Source organism: Apodemus sylvaticus, chromosome 5, assembly GCF_947179515.1.
Source record: "Apodemus sylvaticus chromosome 5, mApoSyl1.1, whole genome shotgun sequence".
NCBI lineage: Eukaryota > Metazoa > Chordata > Mammalia > Rodentia > Muridae > Apodemus > Apodemus sylvaticus.
Genome location: NC_067476.1, coordinates 66,942,241 through 66,950,988, shown reverse-complemented (window position 1 = coordinate 66,950,988; position 8,748 = coordinate 66,942,241).

Here is an 8,748-nt window from a genome sequence, read left to right as displayed (position 1 = left end):
GAGATAGAAAGCCTTGGGAAGAAATCAGGGGACAGAGATGCAAATATCAACAACAGAATACAAGAGATAGAAGAAAGAATCTCAGATGCTGAAGATTCCATAGAAACCATGGACTCAACAGTTAAAGAAAATGCAAAATGCAAAAAGCTTGTAACCCAAAATATCCAGGAAATCCAGGACACAATGAGAAGACCAAACCTAAGGATTATAGGCATAGATGAGAGTGAAGATTTACAACTTAAAGGGCCAGCAAATATCTTCAATAAAATTATGGAAGAAAACTTCCCTAACCGAAAGAGAGAGATGCCCATGAATATACAAGAAGCCTACAGAACTCCAAACAGACTGGACCAGAACAGAAATACTTCCTGTCACATAATAATCAAAACACCAAATGTTCCAAACAAAGAAAGAATACTAAAGGCAGTAAGAGAAAAAGGCCAAGTAACATATAAAGGAAGACCTATCAGAATCACAGCAGACTTTTCACCGGAGACTATGAAGGCTAGAAGGTCCTGGGCAGATCTCATGCAGACTCTAAGAGAACACAAATGCCAACCAAAACTACTATATCCAGCAAAACTCTCAATCACCATAGATGGAGAAACTAAGATATTTCATGACAAAACCAAGTTTACCCAATATCTATCCACAAACCCGGCCCTAAAAAGGATAATAGGAGGACAACATCAGTACAAGGAGGGAAACTTCACCCTGGAAAAAGCAAGATAGTAACCTTTCATCAAACCCAAAAGAAGTTAAGCATTCAAATTTAAAAAATAACGTCAAAAATGATAGGAAGTAACAATCACTATTCCTTAATATCTCTTAACATCAATGGACTTAATGCCCCAATAAAAAGACACAGACTAACTGACTGGATACGTAAATAGGACCCTACATTTTGCTGCTTACAGGAAACACACCTCAGGGTCAAAGACAAACACTACCTTAGAGTAAAAGGCTGGAAGACAATTTTACAAGCAAATGGTCTCAGGAAACAAGCTGGAGTAGCCATTTTAATATCAGATAAAATTGACTTTCAACCCAAAGTCATCAAAAGAGACCCTGAGGGACACTTCTTGCTGGTCAAAGGAAAAATACAAAAAGAAGAACTGTCAATCCTGAACATCTATGCCCCAAATGCAAGGGCACCCTCTTTCCTAAAAGAAACTTTATTAAAACTAAAAGCACACATTGCACCTAACACAATAATTGTGGGTGACTTCAACACTGTACTTTCCTCAATGGACCGATCAGGAAAACAGAAACTAAACAGGGCCACAATGAAAGTAATTGAAGCTTTGGACCAATTAGATTTAACAGATATATATAGAACATTCTATCCTAAAACAAAAGAATATACCTTTTTCTCAGCACCTCATGGTACCTTCTCCAAAATCGACCATATAATTGGTCACAAGACAGACCTCAACAAATATAAAGAGATAGAACTAATCCCATGCCTCCTATCTGATCACTATGGAGTAAAAGTGGTCTTCAATAGCAACAAAAACAACAGAAAACCCACATACACATGGAAACTGAACAATACTCTACTCAATGATACCTTGGTCAAAGAAGAAATAAAGAAAGAAATTAAAGACTTTTTAGAACACAATGAAAATGAAAACACAACATACCCAAATCTATGGGACACAATGAAAGCAGTGCTAAGAGGAAAACTCATAGCCCTGAGTGCCTCCAAAAAGAAAATGGAGAGAGCATACATTACCAGCTTAATGACACACCTGAAAGCCCTAGAACAAAAAGAAGCTAATTCACCCAGGAGGAGTAGAAGGCAGGAAATCATCAAACTCAGGGCTAAAATCAATCAAGTAGAAACAAAGAGAACCATAGAAAAAATTAACAAAACCAGGAGCTGGTTCTTTGAGAAAATGAACAAGATAGATAAACCCTTAGCCAGACTGACCAAAGGGCACAGAGTAAGTATCCAAATTAACAAACTTAGAAATGAAAAGAGAGATATAACAACGGAAACTGAGGAAATCCAAAAAATCATCAGATCCTACTACAAGAGCCTGTACTCAACACAACTGGAGAATCTGGAGGAAATGGACAATTTCCTTGACAGATACCAAATACCAAAATTAAATCAGGACCAACTAGACCATCTAAACAGTCCCATAATGCCTAAAGAAATAGAAGGAGTCATAGAAAGTCTTCCAACCAAAAAAAGCACAGGACCAGATGGCTTCAGTGCAGAATTCTACCAGACCTTCAAAGAAGAGTTAACACCAATACTCTTCAAACTATTCCACAAAATAGAAACAGAAGGAACACTACCCAATTCCTTCTACGAAGCCACAATTACGCTGATACCAAAGCCACAAAAAGATCCAACAAAGAAAGAGAACTTCAGACCAATTTCCCTTATGAACATAGATGCAAAAATACTCAATAAAATTCTTGCCAACCGAATCCAAGAACATATCAAAACGATCATCCACCATGATCAAGTAGGCTTTATCCCGGGAATGCAGGGTTGGTTCAATATTCGGAAATCCATCAATACAATCCACTACATAAACAAACTCAAAGAACAAAACCACATGGTCATTTCATTGGATGCTGAAAAAGCATTTGGCAAAATTCAGCATCCCTTCATGCTTAAAGTCTTGGAGAGAACAGGAATTCAAGGCCCATACCTAAACATAGTAAAAGCAATATACAGCAAACCAGTAGCCAGCATCAAACTAAATGGAGAGAAACTTGAAGCAATCCCACTGAAATCAGGGACCAGACAAGGATGCCCCCTTTCTCCTTATCTTTTCAATATTGTACTTGAGGTACTAGCTCAGGCAATTCGACATCATAAGGAGGTCAAAGGGATACAAATTGGAAAGGAAGAAGTCAAACTATCATTATTTGCAGACGACATGATCGTCTACCTAAGTGACCCAAAGAACTCCACTAGAGAGCTCCTACAGCTGATAAACAACTTCAGCAAAGTGGCAGGTTATAAAATCAACTCAAGCAAATCAGTGGCCTTCCTATACTCAAAGGATAAGCAGGCTGAGAAAGAAATTAGGGAAATGACCCCCTTCACAATAGCCTCAAACAGTATAAAGTATCTTGGGGTGACTCTTACCAAACATGTGAAAGATCTGTATGACAAGAACTTCAAGACTCTGAAGAAGGAAATGGAAGAAGACCTCAAAAAATGGGAAAACCTCCCATGCTCATGGATCAGTAGAATCAATATAGTTAAAATGGCCATTCTGCCATAAGCACTATACAGATTCAATGCAATACCCATCAAAATCCCAACTCAATTCTTCAGAGTTAGAAAGAGCAATTATCAAATTCATCTGGAACAACAAAAAACCCAGGATAGCTAAAACTATTCTCAGCAACAAAAGAAAATCTGGGGGAATCAGTATCCCTGACCTCAAGCAATACTACAGAGCAATAGTGTTAAAAACTGCATGGTATTGGTACAGTGACAGACAGGAGGATCAATGGAACAGGATTGAAGATCCAGAAATGAACCCACACACCTATGGCCACTTGATCCTTGACAAAGAGGCTGAAAACATCCAATGGAAAAAAAGATAGCCTTTTCAACAAATGGTGCTGGTTCAACTGGAGGTCAGCATGCAGAAGAATGTGAATTGATCCATCCTCGTCTCCTTGTACTAAGCTCAAATCCAAATGGATCAAGGACCTCCACATAAAGCCAGACACTCTGAAGCTAATAGAAAAGAAACTGGGGAAGACCCTTGAGGACATCGGTACAGGGAGAAAGTTTCTGAACAGAACACCAATAGCATATGCTCTAAGAGCAAGAATTGACAAATGGGACCTCATAAAATTACACAGTTTCTGTAAGGCAAAGGACACCATCAAGAGGACAAATCGGCAACCAACAAATTGGGTAAAGATCTTCACCAATCCTACATCAGATAGAGGGCTAATATCCAATATATATAAAGAACTCAAGAAGTTAGACTCCAGAAAACCAAACAACCCTATTAAAAAATGGGGTACAGAGTTAAACAAAGAATTCTCACCTGAAGAACTTCGGATGGCGGAGAAGCATCTTAAAAAATGTTCAACTTCATTAGTCATTAGGGAAATGCAAATCAAAACAACCCTAAGATTTCATCTTACACCAGTCAGAATGGCTAAGATTAAAAATTCAGGAGACAGCAGGTGTTGCAGAGGGTGTGGAGAAAGAGGAACACTCCTCCACTGCTGGTGGGGTTGCAAATTGGTACAACCACTCTGGAAATCAGTCTGGCGGTTCCTCCGAAAACTGGGCACCTCACTTCTAGAAGATCCTGCTATACCACTCCTGGGCATATACCCAGAAGACTCCCCACCATGTAATAAGGATACATGTTCTACTATGTTCATAGCAGCCCTATTTATAATTGCCAGATGCTGGAAAGAACCCAGGTATCCCTCAACAGAAGAGTGGATGCAAAAAATGTGGTATATCTACACAATGGAGTACTATTCAGCCATTAGAAACAATGAATTCATGAAATTCTTAGGCAAATGGATGGAGCTAGAGAATATCATACTAAGTGAGGTAACCCAGACTCAAAAGGTGAATCATGGTATGCACTCACTAATAAGTGGATATTGACCTAGAAAACTGGAATACCCAAAACATAATCCACACATCAAATGAGGTACAAGAAGAAAGGAGGAGTGGCCCCTGGTTCTGGAAAGACTCAGTGAAACAGTATTCAGCAAAACCAGAATGGGGAAGTGGGAAGGGGTAGATGGGAGGACAGGGGAAGAGAAGGGGGCTTACGGGACTTTCGGGGAGTGGGGGGGCTAGAAAAGGGGAAATCATTTGAAATGTAAATAAATTATATCGAATAAAAAAAATAAAAAAATAAAAAAAAAAATCACCAGTGTGTCATTGGCTGCAGTTTTCAGTTTGCAGATTCACGATTCTTAAAATATCTTGTAATTAAGATAATTTTAAGAGTGATACAACTGTGGCTTTTAGAGGCCCATTGCCACTTTTCCACAAGTTTATAGGCTACAATGGTAGGAGCAAAATTTAACCCTCCAAGATTAAAAAGGAGATCTCATTAGAAATGTATTTGATATCAGGCAGGTTCCTTTGACCATGGAATTACAGGTTTCTTTTGTTTAATCCTCAAAATGTCCTTGCAGGACAGGTAGTTTTGGGTAGTTTTGAGATAAAAGGCTCAGATTAGAAGATATTTACATTTGAGGAATCTCATACAGTGTCCTTGCCAAGCACTGAAGGTGGATCCTAGGGCAGGTAAAAAAATTTTTACATTTGAGTTAATGCAAAGCTTAGAACTGCCTCAGGGGAAGCTAGTGAGGAAGCTTTGAGAAATTGTTTCTGCCTTACAGGCCCCACCTGTAAGGAGTGTTTGGCTTAAAAAAAATATTCTTGACTTATCCTGGTGTGGTTTAAAATGCAGTTCAAATCTATGAAAGGTCCAGGAGGCTATAAAGGCATTAACATTTGGCCTGTCTACTCCCTACAAAATTATTGTGGATTTAAAGGGTTGGTTTTTACTTTACATTCTGATAATTATAAAAGCATTTGCTTCTAACTTAAAAGAAACTACAAAGCAATTTCACTAGAAGGTTTTTGCCTCAAGGGATGGCGAATAGCCTTACCTCATGTGAAAAAAAAAATGTTTTGTCTCTGTTTCAATAAAAAGAAGTTAGGATCTTAAATTTTTCAGTGTATAATGTTCATGGAATGTTTGTTGCAGGCCTTTGCTCCTAACTATGGACTTTTAAATTTTTTAGGTAAATGGTTTTCAAAGGTTGTTAGGATATATTAATTGGCTTTATCTTATATTAGCCTTATTTTAAGCTTGCCACAGGAGGTCTTAAACCTTTGTTTTCAAGGTAGAAAACGTTTGTTCCTTGCTTCAAGCAGCAATCAAATTTATTATTAATGGTTGATCTATTACATGGCAAGCCTTTTTAGGCAAACCAAAAGATAATTTGTACCATCAGATCACATGTTCCATTAAGTTTTTCCCTGTTTCAGCACAAATACTATAGCAGCTATTTTTGAGATGTTAATCAAGCTTTTAATAATAGTAGATATATATATAGCTCATGGTTTACAATTGCTTAAAATTGGTCCATTTTTAATACTGCTAATTCTTAATTTTTACAGTTTATGCAAATGTAATTCAAATTTCAAAGAACGAAGGATATGTTCTCTAAATGACTTCCTTTAGGTATTTAAAAGCTAACCCAAAGGCTAGAGAGACTGATACAATATACTCATGTAATTGATCTTTTAAAAAGGTGCCTAGACAAGACTCTTTAAGGAAAGGCACATAAAATTTGTATCCCAGACAGGCTATATAGAAACAATCGGATGTACAAGCATATTATTTATATCATCAAAAGGGTAATGGCTTGAAAAATAATTTGGTATTTTTTGTGCACATCAAATTATAAAGATTTGTTCTTGATGTCCTCAGTTTCTACCTCTACCACATGATGGTGTTAATCCTAGAGGACTTAATTATTACATATAAATGATACTCATATTTTTAATTTAGAACATTAAAAACATGTGCATGTGACTAATGATTCATTTTTAGGCTTTCTAGTTGCAACTGCTGTAACAGAAAAAGCAACTAAAATGCTATGTTTATTTTCTATAATTACATAGTTATTGCCTATGTTATGGTATATACTTTGTGTTCCAACTTAAATTAATAAAACAATATCTTCTTGGAAGAGAGAAGAGAGGGGAAATTGTGTTCCCGTGCGTATCATTTAAATTATGCTTGCATAATTTTAAGAAAATTTTAAAATTTGGATGCCAAGGAACTTCTTGCTGAGTGTATATGATATCTTGTAATTAGGCATATTGATGTCTAGGTGAAATGAAGGAATTCATTTATTGACATATGCCATGATCCTGATTTAATATTGGGGAAGAAGGCATGTCCCTTATGTTTTGTCCACAGAATGCTGCAGAAGCATGCTAGCTGCCAGAGTAATTGGTGTGGCATGCTGAAGATATGCTGACTGTGTGCTTGCTGAATGCTTAGACCATGGTAACATAAGAGCTATATTGGGTATATGTTCTTGACTTACCTTAATTTTCAAATGTCCCAGGTTAGATAAATTGCCTAGCTTCAAGCTTTTAGACTTTGTGGGACAGAACATGGAGACTGTTAAGCTAGCTTAAGAAAAAAAAATCTAAAGAGGAGTTATAATGACTCTTCTCCTTATTGTTTTCAGCTGACTCAACCATAGATTGGTCTAGAAATAATTCCATTATTGAAGATTCCAATTTTGAAGATGGCTAACAATCTTTAGCCAGTTGTGTTAATTTAAAATATAGTCTCCACTTTTCCTGAGAAGTAACAGCTTATCTCCTGATACCCAAGGCTACCTCTCCTACCCCAGAGGCCAAGCTTTGTGTCTTTTGAGTTGTTAATTTGCAACTGAATTGGATACTTCAGGGACAAGTCAATACCATTCCACCCCACCTTTAACTCGACCTTGTTTGTTGAGCAGACTGGCTGTCTCCACCCAGGCTCACCTGGATGGAGAGATTGCATGTCTGGTAAAGACACTTGCAGACCCCCTGGCTTCAAAACTTACACAAGTGGATCTCCAAAAAGGGAGCCACATAGAACTCAGATCTATGTGTGTTTGTTTATGAACGAACATGGGTACCAGTGAGACGTGTGAGGCAAAGCACAGCATGGGGGGGGGTGAATTTCTGCTTCTGAGTCCCCAGGAAGTACACCTAATTGCATAGGGGTTAACGTCGAGAGGCTGTCCTTAAAATAATAATGGAGCCTATTACCCCTCCTCTGAAAAAGACAATATTTAAGACAATATTTATACAATATTTAAGAGGAATTACGGTCAATTCTTCCCCTCCTGGTTAAGGCCCACCTTCTTATGAAGGATATTTATCCACTGGTTTTCTACCTCCTCGTTTTCAAATTAATAAAAAAGGGAGGAAATGTACAGAGCCATATTGGGGCAGTCATGCACATGGTCAGAGTTTGACTTTGGTCAAGGACAATCCCTGGCTTAGGGCAGGAATCTGCCTTTAGGACATAATAGGGAAGTAGGTTAAAGCAGAAATTTTTATCCTTGGGTGGAGTGCTAAGAGTGTACTTGACTATGGTCAAGGTTAACATCTCCCAGATAGCCAGGATCCGACTCCACCTAGGGTGGAGTGCTCAAAGTAAAGGTTAAGTTCATTGTTCCTCCAGGTCTAGGAATTCCTGAATTAAGCAGGTGACCCACCCAGCTGCGGGGGCAGTCAAGATGAGGACCTCCAAGAGAAGCTAGACAACTTCCACAGGAACTCCCACAGGAACTCAGCCTGGAGTCTGGAGGGAAGGGTTTGCCCAAACTGTTAAAAGGCCTGGTGCCATTAAAGTTTCCAGCTTTGATCAGTGAATACTGTCTTGGCAATTCTTCTTTTCGCCCCTTCCCTATTCATCCCTCAGCTTCTGTTCCAGAAACCCACTTCATAATAGCTGCAGGCAGCTATGGAACCCAACAAAGAAGGAAGAGGAGGAAGAGGAAGAGGAGGAGGAGGAGGAGGAGGAGGAGGAGGAAGAGGAGGAGGAAGAGGAGGAGGAGATGAAGCATCAAGGAGAAGGAAAGAAGAGGCAGAGGAAGGAGGAGAAAAAGGGTAAATAAGAAGGAGGAAAAGGAAGGAGAAAGAGAAGAAGGAAAGAAGAGGGGAGGAAGAGAAGGAAGGAAAAAGATAAAGAAAGTGGACAT